The 7,993-nt window shown below is 38.8% G+C and overlaps 1 pseudogene; it reads right to left on the bottom strand.

The window, feature by feature from the left end:
• Positions 1-2,548: 2,548 nt before the first annotated feature.
• LOC110741048 lies at positions 2,549-7,326 on the bottom strand (annotated as a pseudogene).
• Positions 7,327-7,993: the final 667 nt, after the last annotated feature.

Here is a 7,993-nt window from a genome sequence, read left to right as displayed (position 1 = left end):
ATATTGCTCAGGCTGGTCTCGAATTCATGAGCTCAAAGTGATCTACCTGCCTTGGCCTCACAAAGTGCTGAGATTACAGGCCTGAGCCACTGCACCTAGCCCAAGTTTTTGACAATATCAGCCTTATTAATTTTTGCCAATTCAGTGGGTAAAAAGTAAAGTCTCACTGGTGTCTTAGTGTCTCTGCAATTACTAATGATGTTGAGTGTTCTTTTATATATTTATGGGCTATTCATATTTTCTGCTCTGTGAATTGTGTATTTATTAACTTATTTATTGAACTTTGAAAAGATTTTTAAAAATATATCATCTTTACATAGATTATATTGATTATGTATATTGCAAATATCTTCTACATTGTTGCTTTTATGATCACTTTCTTCACGGGTCTACTGTTAAACAGAAGTTCTTAATTTGAATGTAGTCAAATTTATTATTTTTCTTCATAGTTTTGTGTTTTCTTTAAGAAACCTTCACTTCTCTGATGTTCTAAAGATATTCTCCCATGTTGCCTTCAAAAGTTTTAGAGTTTTGCCTTGTGTATTTAAATCTTAAATCTACTAGCATTTGATTCTTCTGCATGGTGCAAAGCAAGGATTAGTCACAGTTTTTTTCCCCCAATGTAGGTAACCAATGGCCTCGCACTATTTATTGAACAGTTCATTGTTTCCTTGTCATCTGCAGTGCCTTCTCTTCCATCCTCAAGTACCCACTCTTCTCTCTTTCTCTCTGTCTCTGTTTCTGGGTTCTCTAGTCTGCTCCACTGGGCAATTTGTCTATTTCTGTGCCAGTACAGCACCGTCTTTGTTATTTCAGCTTTGGAATAAGTCTTGATATTCCTTTTCAGGAGTGCTTTATTTACTCTTAGGTCTTTGTTCCTCCATATAAGTTTGAGAATTAGGTTAGGTGCAGTGGCTCATGCCTGTAATCCCAGCACTTTGGGAGGCTCTGGTGGGAGAACTGGTTGAGCTCAGGAGCTTGAGACCAGCCTGGGCAACATAGCAAGACAGACATAGACACGTCATTATAAGACCATGTGTAAATATAATAAAACATGAAACACTGGGGGAAGTTAGGGAAAGTATTAGAGAAGCTAACATGTATGAAAATTCTCAATGAACAAAGATTCTATATTCTGGCTTCAGGTGTAAAAAGCCTGTCTGTCCCATTTTGTCAAACCCCTCAGGGTTGAAAGTAACTACCAAGGATACCCTCATTGAAACCCAAGGGGGATTCAGTGATTCCACAGTTGGATCAGTTTGCCCTGGACCTGTAAATCTAAACCAGCGTGTCCATCTATTCTTTTTCTTTTGTATTCAAATTTGGACATCAGCTCACAGCATCTCTTCTAGTCTTCTATTCACCCACATCCAGAGTGTTTTGTAGATCTGTGTTGTCTTTCTCCGATAGATCTAATTAGAATCTCTTCAGTTTTTCATGAAGCCAATTCTACCAATTTTGCAAGCTCAATTTTCAATAGCTTTGCCGTCATGGTTTTATTCAATTCTGTACCAAATGTTTTGGGTCATACTTCAACAATGAATTAGTGCAAGTCACTGAGTGCCTGTTATGGTGCTAGACACTTCATGGTGTCTGTTTTGGTGCTAGACACTTTTAGGGAATACAGAGTCAAGGCATTTTGAGTTAGGTTGGCCTGGGTTTAAGTCTTGACTCTGCTTTATACACTGGGTGACTTTGGGTCAACCATTTAGCTTTTTAAAAACATTTTATTTTTATTTCAATAGTTTTGGGATACAGTTTTTGGTTACATGGATAAGTTCTTTAGTGGTGATTTCTGAGATTTTGATGCACCTGTCACCCAAGCAGTGTACACTGTACTCAATATGTAGTCTTTTATCCCTCATGCCCCTCCCACCCTTCCACTAAAATCCCCAAAGTCCATTATGTTGTTCTTATACCTTTGCATCCTCATAGCTTAACTCCCACTTATAAGTGAGAATATACTATATTTGGTTTTCCATTCCTGAGTTACTTCACTTAGAATAATGACTTCCAGCTCCTTCCAAGTTGCTGCAAAAGACATTATTTTGTTCCTTTGTATGGCTGAGTAGTATTCCATGTTGTATATAAACCATATTTTCTTTATCCACTTGTTGGCTGATGGGCACTTAAGTTGGTGCCATATCTTTGCAATTGTGAATTGTGCTGCCATAAACACATATGTGCATGTGTCTTTTTCATATGACTTCTTTTCCTTTGGGTAGATACCCAGTAGTGGGATTGCTGGATTGAATGGTAGTTCTACTTTTAGTTCTTTAAGGAATCTCCATACTGTTTTCCATAGTGGTTTTAGTAGTTTACATTGCCACTAGCAGAGTAAAAGTGTTCCCTTTACACCACATTCATGCCAACACCTGTTGTTTTTTGACTTCTTAATTATGAGCATTCTTGCAGGAGTAAGGTGATATTGAATGTTTTTTCATATGTTTGTTGGCTGTTCATATATATTTTTTGAGAATTGCCTATTCGTGTTCTTTGCTCACTTTTTGATGGGATTATTTGTTTTTTTTCTTGCTGATTTGTTTGAGTTCCTTGTAGATTCTGGATATTAGTCCTTTGCTGGATGCATAGTTTGTGACTATTTTCTCCCAGTCTATGGGTTGTCTGTTTAGTCTTTTGATTACGTGCTTTTTCATGTGTAACATGGGATGATAATTCTGGGTTGTAGATGATATTACATAAGGGGTCTTGCACACATACTCTTTTAATCAAAGGAAGAACAAAATAAAAGTTCCAGAAATTAGAACAGAGGAAGACATCTTGCTTCTGAGATGATTATTTTTTTCTCAAAGGAGCGTATGAAGTAGTGGAAGCTCAGACATTCACAGAGAACATGTGCTGGGAAAAAAACGCATGCCAACGTAGTTCGAAGACTCACATGTTCACTCTATTCTTGTTCAGAAAGAACTTAAGATATAATGTAAAAATAAATCAAGATAACAAAGCAGATGAAAAAGCAAGGCAAAATCAAGGATGGGACCCACGGTGAAGGGGGAAGTGGAAAGTGCACAAATGCCCCCAGGGAGGCTGCTCCCCACACTTGCTTTATGGGGCCTCACATTCGATGCTGAGCTTTCCAGTGGCCACCACCAACAGTCATAGCAACAACTATGGATACCTGCAGTGAATGCCGAATACAGAAGAATAATCAGTGGAGGGAGGTTGGGGAGGGAAGGCTCCTTGATAATGATGAGATTTGAGCAAGGTTTTGAAGGGTGTAAGAGCAACGTATTCCAGACAGAGGGAGCCACCCAAGCAAAATATGCAGGAGGAGAGTCAAGAGGTGGTCCTGGCATACAGGGATCCTTTGGGATAGTCTTGAGGAAGAGCAGATGACTGAGGCCTCTAATGCCAGACTTTAGGTTTTCCTCAAAAGGAGCTGTGACTCACCCTGAGGAGAAAATGACCTGATGGGAGTGGTATTTGGAGGAAATTATCCTGGCACCACACAGCTACAATTTTCCCCTTTGCAAATTATAATTCATCACGGACATTTAGGAAAACCCTGTCACGCATGTCTCTCCTAATGTGGTCCACATCTGGCTCCGCCACTGGCAAATACAGAGTATTTAGAAAATCTGTGCAGCATTAGTGCCTAATAACCTTTGCTTTAAACATAGTGAAGGAAACCACAAACTTAGAAATGGCACATATCCCTCCAGAGTAATTTAGTCCAGGTTCCCTATGTGACTTAAGAAATCCCTCGTTGCAGCTGCATCTAGTAGTCTGGACAACGGCATGAGTGTTGAAATCTAGGGAGGTTAAAATTAATCTTAGAAATAAGAGTAAACTTAGTGATGCTCACTTTCAGTTTGCTTTCCTTGGATGTATAAAGTTTTGAGAGTTTAAAATGGCTTTAGACCTAAAAGCATTCTGCCTAAAATACTTACAGCACAACCAGCAGGGGATTCCTTTCTAAAAGAGAGTTGTATTTGTGTAGGATGTGGACATCATGATCAGTTTACATATTTGTGTTTCAAATTTAGGCTTGAATTTTGGCTGCATTGAGTTTTCCTTTGCTGTATTTTGAGGGGCTAAAGAGCTCCTTCAGTTCCTAGAAAAATGAGGTTTCATCATTCCTCAGGGTCAGAAGCTGGCAGAAGATAGGGACACCAAGTACTGAAGGGGCTAAGCTTTTGGGGGCAGGAAAATATTTGAGGGAACATGCACTCTCTCAGTTCAAGAGACATCTCTCTTTTATAAGACTATACAAAGTTTCTTCTTGACTTGACTTAGTTGTAATCCACGTACAGTCTATTCTGTGAAACAGCTGTTACAAGACTATGCTCCTTTTTTCCCTTGGGAAAACCATGTCCTTGCTAAACTTTTGATGGGGAAGTGGGGAAGGCAAGACCTTACTGCATTGACTGTCATGTGTTCACTTAAATAATACAAGTGACTGTTTTTTTGGGGGGCCATTCCCAAGGGACTCCTGTGAAGCAAGTTGAATTCATTGAAAGAGGTTGCAAGATGAACAACAAATCTTACTCCTTGGTTTGTCCCTGGCTCTCCTCTGGGAAAATGATTACATTTGCAAGTAGGAGAGCCACTGGAGAGAGTCCTGGAGAGAAGATCTAGATTTTGAATTCTTCTGTGCCTTGGTAAACTGTCTAAGTTGGGCCGTTTGTTGTGAACCTGGGTGACTTCTTTGCTCTGTAGGAAAGTGCAAGTCAAATCCAAGTGAGAAAAGAAAGTATAGAGTTTTGTAGTAATTCATTTTTCTTAATGAAGTTCAATCATTCACTTATTTGTTTATTTATTTTTATTTATTTATTTTTTCAATTTGAGAGCAAGTACTGTTTATTAACCGACCAGCTAAGAAAAATAATCATGGTAGACACCTTAGTTCATTCTTTTAATAAGCCTGTTGATCTGGTCCTCCCTGTTGCCAGCATCTCCACCTTCTACAAAATGGGTGGCTTTTTCTTCATTTCACCTTGTGGAGAAGATAATTTGAAGAGCCACAGGAAGTTATTTGCTTCTTTGAAGAGTTTTCCAACAGTATAGTTCTCATTAATCAGATCCTCCGTGCAGACAATGCCATATTTACCAAGAGATCGATCAATCAAAGCATTATCTGTCAAAGCAATTTGCTTCTTATTGATTTTGCCATAACCACGCTGGTAGATGTATTCGTTTACTGACTTCAGATTTGGGTACTCCTATGCAATATATGGCTATACAATCCTCGGCATGTTAACTGAAGCCTTGTTGAGCTTCACAAAGGCTCCATTGAAGATTTGACAAAGGCAAAGAAGCTGCAACAACTTTCGGACCTTTGGGCTCATACCACTGACACCTCTGATCCTGATGACAAATGCCAATTTGGGTTCTTCAGGTACCTAGAAGTTGCCAGCTTTTCTTGCCATCCTTGCCATTCGTATTTCAGTTCTATACATCTGCCTATATTCCTTGCGATAGTGCTTTGCTTTTTCATAGATAAGCTTCCTCCTTGCCTTTTGAAGCATCTTTTGGGCAAACATCTTTCAAAGGCGCTTGATCTTCAGCTCTGCAAAATTCCTTCCCTTTTTCTTAAGGGTTTCTAGCATAGCAGGAACCTTCTTCTTCTCTTCTCCACCCTCCATGGTTCCAGCTGGAAAAAGAGTTCATTCGCTTACCTAACAAGTATTTATTGAGATTCTTCTATGTGCTAGCTGCTGTGCTTGGTGGTAGGAATACTGAGAGCTATAGTGACAAACACAATAAGTCATAGCCCATAAACCATTGGTGTGACATCTGGCAGAGTAACAGCTGTCCAAGTATGTACCAAATGACACCCATTCCATGAAATTCTCTTGTCCCCACTGGAAAGAGAAAGACAAAGGAAGAAAGAATAAAGGAAGAAGGAAAGAAAGGAAAAGCAGGGAGAGTTACTTTTTCTCAAATTTGGGAAACACTATACTCTCTGTTTTCATTGTATCATAGAATAATAAATGCTTTGGTATGTTCTTCTATAAATAATTGTGCTAGTTTTATTTAATTTAATAGAATTCTACCTACTAATATTTTGAGGACTAGTTTTCTGTGAAACATTCTTTGAGGAAACTCAGTAGAAATTAGTGTCAAAAACTACCAGGATGGCAAAGCTGCCTTGCCATAGTTGTTGGTGGTCCTGTGTTGCTGCCACTGAGTGAAATCCACCATGGAGCCACTAAGCCTGTCCTCTGTGACTGCCAAACACACTTCGTGCAGTGCAGGGGGCTCCCTGCTGTGCACCTTCCCTGTGAGAAATGGCTCGTCCTGGCTACTCACTCACCTATTCCAGTTCATTTACTTTCATAATCCTGGCTTCAAATTTACTTCACCTGGTAGCATTTTCTGAAGCGACATCATTAGAATAAAAGAACATTTTATTATTTAATTTTCTTATGACAATAGCAAAGCATGCTTATCATAGAAACACTATAAAATGATAGAAACTGGTAAAAGGAAATAAAAGCCCATCCAGAAATAACTACTGTTGATGTCTTGGTGAGCATCCTCTCAGTGTTCTCTCTCTCTCTCTCTTTCTTTCTCTCTCTCTCACATACACACATCAAAAATGAAATCATTTGAATTTTTTCACTTAATACTATGTTGTGACAGGGGCTGTCTTAGTTTTCACTATACTTGCAGTGCCTCAGGCAGACAGTGACACTCTGTAACTGCCCAGTGGAGATGTGGAGATTTGGTGAGAGGACAACCAGTTCTAAGGCCTCTGCTAGCTCTGAAACTATTTGATCTTTATCATTCTTTTTAAAAAATCATTCTTTTACTCTGTGAATCTTACATGTGGCAATTTACCCTGTGTTGATTTTTAAAGGATTATTAGATTTTATTTTTTAGAACAGTTTTAGATTTACAGAAAAATTGAGCTCATAGTATAGAACCTCCTCTCCCCAGATGTTCTACTGTTTCCCTGTTATTAACACCATGTATTAGTATGGAACATTTGCTGTAGTTAATGAAAAAATACTGATACAATATTAGTAACTAAAGTTCATAGTTTACATTGAAGTTTATCTTTGTGTTGTACACTGTATTAGTTTTGACAAATGTATGATATCATATATTCATCATTACAGTATCATAGAGAAAAGATTTATATCCCTAAAAATACCGTGGGCTTCACCGATTCATCTCTCCTCCCTTCCCGTCTCCCAACCTCTGGCAACCACTGATTTTTTTTTTTTTTTACTATCTCCATAGTTTTGCCTTTCCAGAATGCCATCTAGATGGAATCATATAACATGTAACCTTTTAAGATTGGCTTCTTTCACTTAGCAATATACATTTAAAGTTTCTTCATATCTTTTTATAGCTTCATAGCTCATTTCTTTTTATGAAAAGAAAATCATCCCATGTATCTCTATACCACTACTTTTTTTTTTTTTTTTTTTTTTTTTAGATGGAGTTTCGTTCTTGTTGTCTGGGTTGGAGTGCAATGGCATGATCTCGGGTCACTGCAACTGCCGCCTCCTGGGTTCAAGCGATTCTCCTGCCTCAGCCTCCCGAGTAGCTGGAATTACAGGCATGCGCCACCACACCCGGATAATTTTTGTATTTTTAGTAGAGATGGGGTTTCTCCATGTTGCCCAGACTAGTCTCAAACTCCCAACCTCAAGTGATCCTCCTGCTTCGGCCTCCCAAAGTGCTGGGATGCGTGAGCCACTGCGCCTGACCACCACTACTTTTTAATTCGTTCACCTATTGAAGGACACCCAGTTTTTGGTGATTGTGATTTTACTTATTGCAAAAACTGCTATAAGTATTTGTCTGTAAGTTTTTGTGTGGACATACATTTTAAAACCAACCGGACAAAAAACCTAGGAGCATGATTGCTCGAACGTATGATAAAGTTGTGTTTAGCTTTGGAAGAAACTGCCAAACGGTCTTCCAAAGTGGTTGTACAATTTTGCATTCCCAGTAGCAAGAAACAGGAATTCCTGTTTTTCTGTGTTCTTACCAGCATTTGGTACTGTCAGTACTTTTT

The sequence above is a fragment of the Papio anubis genome, chromosome 14, assembly GCF_008728515.1.
Source record: "Papio anubis isolate 15944 chromosome 14, Panubis1.0, whole genome shotgun sequence".
In the NCBI taxonomy this organism is placed as follows: Eukaryota; Metazoa; Chordata; class Mammalia; order Primates; family Cercopithecidae; genus Papio; species Papio anubis.
The sequence above is the reverse complement of the archived record's forward strand: the minus strand, read 5'-3'. Positions and strand labels throughout refer to the sequence as shown.